Source organism: Engraulis encrasicolus, chromosome 16, assembly GCF_034702125.1.
Source record: "Engraulis encrasicolus isolate BLACKSEA-1 chromosome 16, IST_EnEncr_1.0, whole genome shotgun sequence".
Taxonomy (NCBI): domain Eukaryota; kingdom Metazoa; phylum Chordata; class Actinopteri; order Clupeiformes; family Engraulidae; genus Engraulis; species Engraulis encrasicolus.
This window is the reverse complement of record NC_085872.1, coordinates 33825088-33835258: the sequence shown is the minus strand read 5'-3', so window position 1 is coordinate 33835258 and position 10171 is coordinate 33825088. Positions and strand designations below refer to the sequence as shown.

At 45.9% G+C, this 10171-nt stretch overlaps 1 protein-coding gene across 1 annotated transcript in view; it reads left to right on the top strand.

The window, feature by feature from the left end:
- Positions 1-3920: 3920 nt before the first annotated feature.
- Positions 3921-10171, top strand: part of ncana (neurocan a) — a 75648-nt gene continuing 69397 nt past the window's right edge. The window contains exon 1 of the mRNA XM_063219494.1: positions 3921-3953. The gene's annotated coding sequence lies outside the window, so the exon portion shown is untranslated. The remainder of the gene's footprint in view (positions 3954-10171) is intronic.

The window sequence follows — 10171 nt, the reverse complement described above, 5'->3', positions numbered from 1 at the left end:
CACACACACACACTGACTCACTCAGTCCATTAAGTACGTGGCAAAACTAATTGGTCAAGGAGTGTAGGAGGCGACTCCAAAGTGCCTCAGAGGTTCAAGTATAGCCAGCTCTCTTCATCTCGTCTCTTATTCCATGTGTGACCTTTCTCCTATGATGTGTAGTCTTTTAAATGGATTTACTGCTCTGTCACCCCTCGGTAGCAACACAGTGTGGCACTTCAAAACTGAACCTGGACGGTTGTTGATTTAGTTCTGCGCAGGTTGACTCATACGTATATATGCAAATGTGCTGAAATAGTCTTTTTGTGGAAAAAAATGAATGCAGCTCTGAATGGTTTGACACACTTGATACATCACATCAGGGCCTCTGACAGCTTTCGCTGGGCCCAGGACAAAGTAATCTAAAAGCCCCCCCCTACTACGCAATACATAAAATGTAATTGGGATCCAATTTTGGGCCCCCTATCTCCCGGGGCCTGGGACAACATAGCCACCCCCCACCCCCATCAGCGGGCCTGCATAACATGGGCAAGGCGATGTAGATTGCTGTGAGTGCTTCTTTATTTACTTATCTTCAAGGCGATGTAGATTCCATTTCAAAATTCAGCAAAACATAGTGGGTCCGGAGTCACCAGACATGATAAAGATGCAACAAGGTTTCCAGTGTCTGTCAAAACACAGTGATGAGTGTCAATTAGTAAAACTGGTAGGCTAGTTGTTTCAAGCATGAACTGGCTGAAGGCACGGTCTTAAGCTATGGCACTTGTCAGTAGCCTCTTACTGCAGATGGGGTCGCCGGCGGACCTATTCACTATTTGCTGAAAAAACTCAACTACATCATAACAACATTGCTATGACAGTACCAAAAGCCTTCGGTAACAGATTAAGAAATAGTCATTACAATATTGGTGACAGTAAGGTTATAACATAGGCTCTGCGCTAAGCTGGTTTAACACAACTGTACATATAAATTGCTTATGCACAGAAACACCAAAAAAGGTTTCCATTCACACTACAGTAAAAACACTCCAGAGATTTTGAGTTAGAAAGTGGTGCCTGGGTGAGGAATTCAAGGTAAAGTTGATGTCACAAATTCGTCTGAAAGCATTGTTCTGTTCATGGTCTGATCTATTGTGCCCTTTTCACATTCTTTGTCCATTTACACGTACATTACATTGTGCCATCTACGTGTTGCATTTCCAACCTCCTGCCAGCGGATAGAATTGCATCACACATATCAGCACCAAAGCATAAGTGAAGTGAATTGAAGTGAAAGTCCATTGGGAAACTCCAACTCTTGTCATTGTGACACAGCACTCCAGCACACAAGTGAACACTGTACACTGTACACAACGAAATTGCATTTATGCCTCACCCGTGCAAGGGGGCAGCCCTCAATGGCGCCCCTAGGGAGCAGTGCGGCGGGACGATACCATGCTCAGCGTACGTCAGTCATGGAGGAGGATGGGGGAGAGCACTGGTTGATTACTCCCCCCCACCAACCTGGCGGGTCGGGAGTCGAACCGGCAACCTACAAGTCTGACGACCTGACCGCTTACCCATGACTGCCCATATTTCTGGCGCTGAGTATTTTTTGGCATCAACCTTTACAATAAAATACACACGCATGCACGCACGCACATGCACACGCAAATGCACGCACGCACACGCACACACACACACACACACACACACACGCGCGCGCACACACGCCTTATGCCTTACACAATGCTTACAATAACACCCGTAATAGCCATTATATGAAATATCTGTAGCCGATCACATGACTAGAGGTCTCTCTGGCTCAAGGTGAGTTGAGAGGTATCATGTGCACCTCCGAAAGCCAGAGCTATATGGTAGAGCTGGCTCACGAGATTAATGGGGCCAATTAAGGGATTAATTACTGCAATGGCTATAACACTGAACCACAGTCCCACAGGAGAAAAAAAAAATGCTTTTCTGTCTCTCGCTTTAAATTAATGATCTGTGGTTCAGGCCACTTAAGCACTCAGTGTCCTCTCCCTTAGCAATCACACAGCAGCACAGTACAGAGTATGGTGCCAATTTTTTTTTATTTTATTTTTTTTACCTCACCTGAGTCAGGTAACACCAAGTCTTCAGGCTCTTATAGAGGTGAGGTGTTTATGGCAGGTGTGAGTGACAAAACTCAACCTGATTTGAAAACTTGAGGAAGTCAGCCTTTCTAGCTCCAAAGCTTATGAAATACACCATTTACAGCCCATCATCAGAAAGGCTCTTTTACATTTGTGTGTGTCCCCAGAGAGAGAAAGAGAGAGAGAGAGAGAGAGAGAGAGAGAGAGAGAGAGAGAGAGAGAGAGAGAGAGAGAGAGAGAGAGAGAGAGAGAGAGAGAGAGAGAGAGAGAGAGAGAGAGAGAGAGAGAGAGAGAGAGAGAGAGAGAGAGAAATCACCTTTTCAGTTTTGATACATTGTCATGCTTGAGACAGCTCTGGAATGAAACTGGAAAGCCCTCTTATAACAGAGAGATTTCTTGCCCTAACCCCAACCCCCCCCCCCCCTCCACCCCTTTACTATCTGTGGCATAAGGCCTTCCCCTCTCCTTTCAGCACGAGCGAGATGCCTCTCAGCCTGAGTGGAAATCTCTGGTCCGTGTCGCACGCTGCCAAAATCACCGCAAGGCTGCATGCCCTCCGGGGCCTTGCAACAGTCAGCACTCTTCCACTTTCATCATCTCCCTGGAAGTTGAGGAGGCTGAAGCAACCTATAGCAGAGACGTGGAGGCCATGTCAAATCTGGTGCCCATCTACTGGAGGATCATTTCAGCCAGCTAAAGAGCAGCACAGCTATGAGAGTCAATGGGCAGAGCCTGATGGTTGTGTGTGGCTGCTCCTGGCTGCACATTGGGGCAGCTGATGGAAATGGATGGATGTTTTTTTTTGTGGATGGAACAATCAATGTAATGCACAGTAACATGTTCAGTTGTCTAAGTAGAATTGACTTCATTCACGTCATGGTATCCAAAAAGTTATGAGCAGCTGGACTTCTTGACGTTTGATAGACATTTGTAAGAAGGGAAGTAGTCCTTTGTCAAGTGAAATGAGATGTCTGGTCTGTACTGGAGAAATCTGCACTGGCTTCCCATCTATGTGAATAAAGCAGTGATTCTAAAAAATGCCCGAAATTATAAAAACCTCTCTCTAGTAAAATGTCATCAATAGGCCTACCTAACATTGGGGAAGTGTTGCACTTAAGGTGTGTATCTGCCATATGACACTCCTTACGTTTCTTACCAAAGTTGTCCAAAATAATTGCACATTTTAAAAGTAATTTGAATTAGTAGGCCTTCAAGTAAAATATATTCTCCAAGAACCACATTTAAAGTCATTGTGGGCTCACTGAAATGGCATTCTCGTTTAATTTTGGATGCCCAAGACGCATCGGCAATTTTGTCATCGATAGACTACTCTGAAATATTCTTCATTATTTACCCCTGGACGAATGTGACAAAGCTTTCTCCCTTTCACCTTCCCATTCCCCCTGCCTCCTCTCCCACCCTCCTGTCGCTGAAAAAAAAGAATGGGGGGGAGTAGCCAGCCTGTCAGCAGCAGTGGTCTTTGTCTCAGCAAGCGCACTGTTCAGTAGCCGAGGCATCGGTGCCGGGAGACAGAAGACCTCTTGGGTCTATTCACACCCGTAGACCATCTCACTATCCCCGGCGCTACCTATTTGTGTGACCTTTCCATTGGAGAAACCCTTCAGATTTTAGACACGGTAGATTTTCACCATTCTCCACTTCATCACATAGCCTACTCATCGTCGAGTCATTTACGTTTTTAGCGACGCTGCTACAGCAGAGGCACCTGCGCTAGGGGTAGACGACCAGAAATCCTGTACAGTCTACAACGAGACCGGCGTCACCTTGCGAAAGACCATTGTGATTGAATTTTTCCACACTATACTTCTTCAACGAAAGGTAAATGAAACAGCTTTTACTTTCCAAATATATACATCCACAACACGATGTCTAAATCAAGATTATTAGTGCAATCACAAGGGTGTTCTGTGGTAATGCACTGGATCGCAAGATATCCTATTTATTAAATCCATAAAAAAGAACCCAAGTAGACTTTATATTGCCGCTTTGTAAATCGGCACCTGACCAGTAATGGAAGACAATCTGCCCCAGAGTGAAATTCCAAGTGGGAATCTAATGATGGGTAGTTGCCAGATTAAAAGCAAAATACCTTGGACCACAGGGAGCCCAGATGTATTGTATGCACTGAGAACAGAACCCTTCAATGTCTCAGTGATTTTTTAATTTTTAATTTTTTTTTTAATGTATGCAATAACAGTCGAGTATTGAAAAACGATTGTGTTATTTATGAAGATAAAAGTTTGTAGGCCTATAGCCTATGTGCTGGTGGTGTGCGTTGACATGGACTGTTGCTTGAGATTTGCAAATCGTAGAAGTCTGTTAGTCAAGTCCCTGCAAAATTGAGGCAGAAGTCTTTGTTTAATCACAGATCTTCTATCTGGCTGGGAGGACTTTGCATTGTAGAATACAGTAGCCAAAGGTTAAGAACACAGTCACATCTCTTTATTGCTTCATGAATGTTTGATATTCCAAGTTCCGCGTCCAAATTATCCCTATTGTTTTTTTCCCTGTGGCATGAAAGGAAGTAATCTCATTGACTTTGAAGGTATGAAGTGTATTTTTCAAATACAGATTCACATATGCACCACTAATTAAAACAGCTCATAATTTGCCAGTGAGTGCTGCCTTCGGGGCTGTCTTTAGCAAGCCGGTCCCTGGGAGAAAAAGGATTGGACCTAACCCCCAGCGGTGGATGCTAAAGTTGAGAGAAAGATCAAAAAACTCCTGCGTAGCCCTGCCTATTTATAATTCATGCAGGTGTCTGCCCCACTGCTTCTTCGCCACCCCCTCCAGATTGCACATCGCCCTGCCATGGCTTGGGATTATGATATCACTCAGATGGGGAAATTCTGGGTACACTAATGAGTTCATGCAAGTGTGTGTGTGTGTGTGTGTGTGTGTGTGTGTGTGTGTGTGTGTGTGTGTGTGTGTGTGTGTGTGTGTGTGTGTGTGTGTGTGTGTGTGTGTGTGTGTGTGTGTGTGTGTGTGTGCGGGCATGCGTGCGTGCGTGCATACTTGAGTGCGTGTGTGTTGTGTGTGTGTGTTGTGCTCATAGGGGATCTGAAAGGAAAATGCAGAGGAACAAGGTTCCATTTTCTTTTTTTGCTTGATCGTGACAGACCCTAACGTTCACATAGTTCCTTTGAGAGCTCAAAGATGGCTCCTGGTATCTCATTCATGACTTCTACGCACCTTCAAACTATCTGTCTCTGGCTTTAAACAGCTACTCTTCCAGGTATTTTATTTTTGTGTGAAACAAATGGTTCAGATTGATAGACAATACATGGCCAGCCTTAGTGAATAGACCCACCAAATGGAAACACATTACAAACACTTCTCAGTGCTGAAACACATCCAATTAGAACTAGGGATACTCATTTATGAGAAAAATCAATATCACGATTATTTCAGTCAATATTGATGTCACGATTTTTTAGACAAATAATTGTGCTGGACAATTCACAATCTTCCCTCCCTTCAGGAGTGTGAGTGAAAGGCCATAGAGAAACGCACAGCGGTGTTCTGCATGGGTGTTGGGTAGCAAGTTTGCTCTGTTATCGCCATCGGCCATGTGGTGGGGAATGTATAGGCAGTATGACCTACCTTTTGGCATTATGAACAAATGACAAAAACATTGTTTCAACTTGATATTATGAAATGTAATATTGTTTGACAGCAATATTGATATTACAATATCATTGCACTGCCCTTACAGTCCTTCCATCTCTAAGCACCAGTGTTAACCAAGTACTGACAGGGCATGAGTGGTCAAGGCCTGGAGGAAGTGGGGGCTGAGGTGGCTAGCATGCTGGAAGTGGGGGCTGAGGTGGCTACCATGCTGGAGGTGGGGGGCTGAGGTGGCTACCATGCTGGAAGTGGGGGCTGAGGTGGCTACCATGCTGGAGGTGGGGGGCTGAGGTGGCTACCATGCTGGAAGTGGGGGCATGAGTGGTCAATGCGGTTTTGTGGTGTTTATGGCGTTGTGGTTGGTGGCAGGGTTAAGGTTGGGTTCACACAGAGAGGCAGTTACGATAGGGGGTTGGAATGGGTGTGGAGGTCAGATTTAAGGGGTCACTGACAGGGTTAAATGCCTCCAATAAGAGTGGTCATACCTCGCTCTCCACTTTTGCCATTAAATACAACCGCATGCAGGCACGCACGCACGCACGCACGCACGCACGCAGGCACGCACACACACACACACACGCACACACACACACACACACACACACACACGCACACACACACACACACACACACACACACACACACACACACACACACACACACACACACACACACACACACACACACACACAGAGGCAATTTCACACACACTGGACATTTCACACATACATAAAAACACAAACACACACACAGCTACCCACCCCCCCCCACACCTACCCACCCATCCACACACACACCTACCCTCCCACCNACCCACCCACACCCACACACACACACACACACACACACACACACACACACACACACACACACACACACACACACACACACACACACACACACACACACACACACACACACACTTGTTCATTGGCTAATCCACCCTCTATGCAGCTGCCTGGCCCCATTGTGTATAGCTCCTCAGAAACCGCTGAAGTTGACGAGGAATCTTGGTGCTGCGTCATTAGCCCCTGTCCCTCTGTCCATCTTTGTAAAGACAGCCCTATTCTCTCGCCCTGCACAAGCACCCAGCAGGAGAATGTACTGCAATTATACATCAATTCATGCGAACAAACAGTGCTGGCTAAGTGGCCATTACTCAGTGTGGGCCGAGACATGCAACCTGTTCTCGGAGGAAGGGAGGGTGGGTGGGTGTAGGGGAGCTGTTTTCCCCTCAGTTTTGGCAAAAACGCTGGTCCCCTGACAGAGCTCTCTTCTGTTCTGTTTGTGGCTGGCTGGCGCGCTGGCGTGTGTGCTGGACTCTGGAGAGGATCCCATATGGGGACAGGTGGGGATACTCCCCCGGGGCCCCCTGCTGGACACCGCTGATGTTTGCTCCAAAAACAGATTGACATGCAGCACTCAGTAGTGCCGGTGCATAGACACACCCCACGGCAGCAAGCTGATAAATGAGCTCGGTTGTATTGATTGTGTGATGCTGGCTGCCGACTGGACCCGCCATCCGTCCTCTTTTTCTTTTTTTCTGTTCTTCCTTCTTTCCTTCATTTCCCGCGGGTTTGTTGTGTTCCCTCTTTTCACAGCATGTCTCAGACTCTGTGTTTTTAATTTTTGTGAGAGGCACTCCAGTGCATGTGTCTCATACTCTCAAATATCATTTGTACGAAGGTGTTTCGTGTCTGTCTCGGTCTCGATGTACAAATATGAAAGCGTTTCTCTATGTGGGTTTTTGACTGTGTATTTATGTGATTTGTTGCTGTATAGTCCCTTAACAGTGAAGGTTAGGACATGCGCACACACACACACACACACACACACACACACACACACACACACACACACACACACACACACACACACACACACACACACACACACACACACACACCCACACACACGCACGCACGCACACACGCAACGCACAAACTCTAGCACTACGTCCCCCTCTGTCTCAGGCGAAGCCATTCAAGATCATAAAGGTGGTGCCGGAGACGTCTGGAAGGTCTGTAGACAGCTTCGACTTCACTCAGTGCCACACATCCATTTTTAATTCTGTCTGGGGTGCGTGCAAGTTCACGCTGGGGTCTTTGGAACGCTGCCAGTCGTACCGTAGCCTCCTTCTCCAAGTGCTCCCGCTTTCTTCGCTCGGGTGGAGCACTGGCAACTTCCAAACAGAGGGTGCTGCTGGAAAGACATGATGGATGGCCTGTTTGACCTCCGTCGTCTGCTTATAGCAGTGTTGCCAGATGGAAAATGCTGAATTATAGTACCAAAACCTCAAAATGACCGTTTCCGGGGGAATTTTAGGGAGAAAATTATCATACAAGATCCAAATGTTGCTTCAAGGGTTCTAAATGAACTGTATGTCAACTCTGAAATTATTATCGTAGATCATGTTTTTTTGATCGCACAGAGGACAAAATGGTCAAAATTATTGATGGTACAAAAGCGATAATTACCTTACATCTGGCAACTCTGGCTTGTTGTAGCAGCCTCTCTTGCATGGAATAGGCTCCCAGATAAGGACTCTAGGTAGATAACTACAGGGGTACTATCATTTGTTTTGAAGGACTTGTGGCAGCAGGGAGTGGCAAGAAAATGTGGCAACAATGTTTGACATGCTCACTGCTGTTGACTTTTCTAGTCTAGTCTAGTGCTCTGAGTAATAAAATATGACAATGTTTAGCATGATGAGCACCAGAATGTTAAAGGTGAGAAGAATAAAAAAAAAACAATACATGTATATATATATTTACATTGACGGCAGATGAATCACTCAGTGTCTTGATGTTCATAAAAGAGGGCAGAACTTTTTTGAGCCAAAGCATAATCCAGGGGTCACAGATCCACACCTCACCAAAGTATGGCCTATGGAATGAAACACGCTGCAGGAAAGAAGGTTGTGTGTGTCAACCATTGGTATGCAGATATAGTCCCCCCCAGCCGATATCTACTTAATAGATAGAGGCCACATCATCCATGGATTCACTGACCGAGACATGGCACACTACAGAGACATCACCCGCTCTTGTTGCAGCACTTGTCTATATGGGCGTGCTGTTTCATTGGACTTTCAGGGAAAGATTCAAAGAGGTGGTTAAATTAGATAAGGGAATAGAACAGACCCCCCCAGACACCTCTGCCTTCCCTCTTCACTGTTGTGTTGTTTCCAGAGCGGTGTTTGCTATGCATTGTTTTGCTAGCACTATGGGAATTGACAAGGCATTGCTTGAAACGAAACGAAAATATATATGTGTACCTGCTCTCTCCAGGATGTTGAAACAACTCCTCTTGCTAGACAGCGGACGTGTCTTCTAGAAAGAAATGACCTTCCGTCCTCCACCTTGGTAATGCAGCTTCATGCTTTAATGAAGCCTGGGAGGATTAGGTATACTAGCATGAGGTATTTTATTTAATCGGATCAATACTGATAAAATCTGCAATGTCTCCAGACAGAGTGTGTATGAGTAACCATGTTGTGACCTGAGAAAACCCAGTGGCATATTTCCAAGCCCACATGCCTGTGGTAGTGATTACCTAGACTCGGAAGCAGAGAGTGCGGAGAGAAGCTCATGAATGATTGATGTGGTGGTGATGTACTTGCCGCCCGTCCCGTCCCGTCCCTGCATGTATGCTCGACGCAGTGGCACCCAATGCACAACGAAGCTAATTAGTCTCCAGCAGACACACACAAACCCAGACTTACTCTGGTTTCAGCACCGGACAGCTCCACAGTGGCTGAGTTGCACACGGAAACATCTGTTCATCAACAGATGCACGCACGCACGCACGCACGCACTTACACACGTACACACACAAACACACACTCTCTCTCTCTCTCTCTCTCTCTCTCTCTCTCTCTCTCACACACACACACACACACACACACACACACACACACACACTCACACACTCTCACACTCACACACACACACACACACACACACACACACACACACACACACACACACACACACACACACACACACACACACACACACACACACACACACACACACACACACACACACACACAAAATGGTTGTGACAGACAAGGGCAGTGTAACACTGTAAGGGCTGTTTCCACAGTTAAGGAAACTGTTCATTTATTTATCCCATTGGAAAAAGAGTCAAGCACCTTCTGCTCATGACGTAGGTAGTAACTGAAGAAACTCGTCTCAGCTCCTGTGGAATCTATCAGTCATGTGCTGCCAATTGTTTTGATTGTGTGTGTGTTGTTTGTTGTTTGTTTATCCCCTGTTATCTTTCAGATTAGGGTTGCTCGTGTTCTATTCTATTCTTCGTTTTTTTTCCATTTCTATATCAATGATTAAGCTCGTTTTCCTAGCTTATTAAAATAGCCCTCTTGCTCTTGCCAAGACAAATGTGAT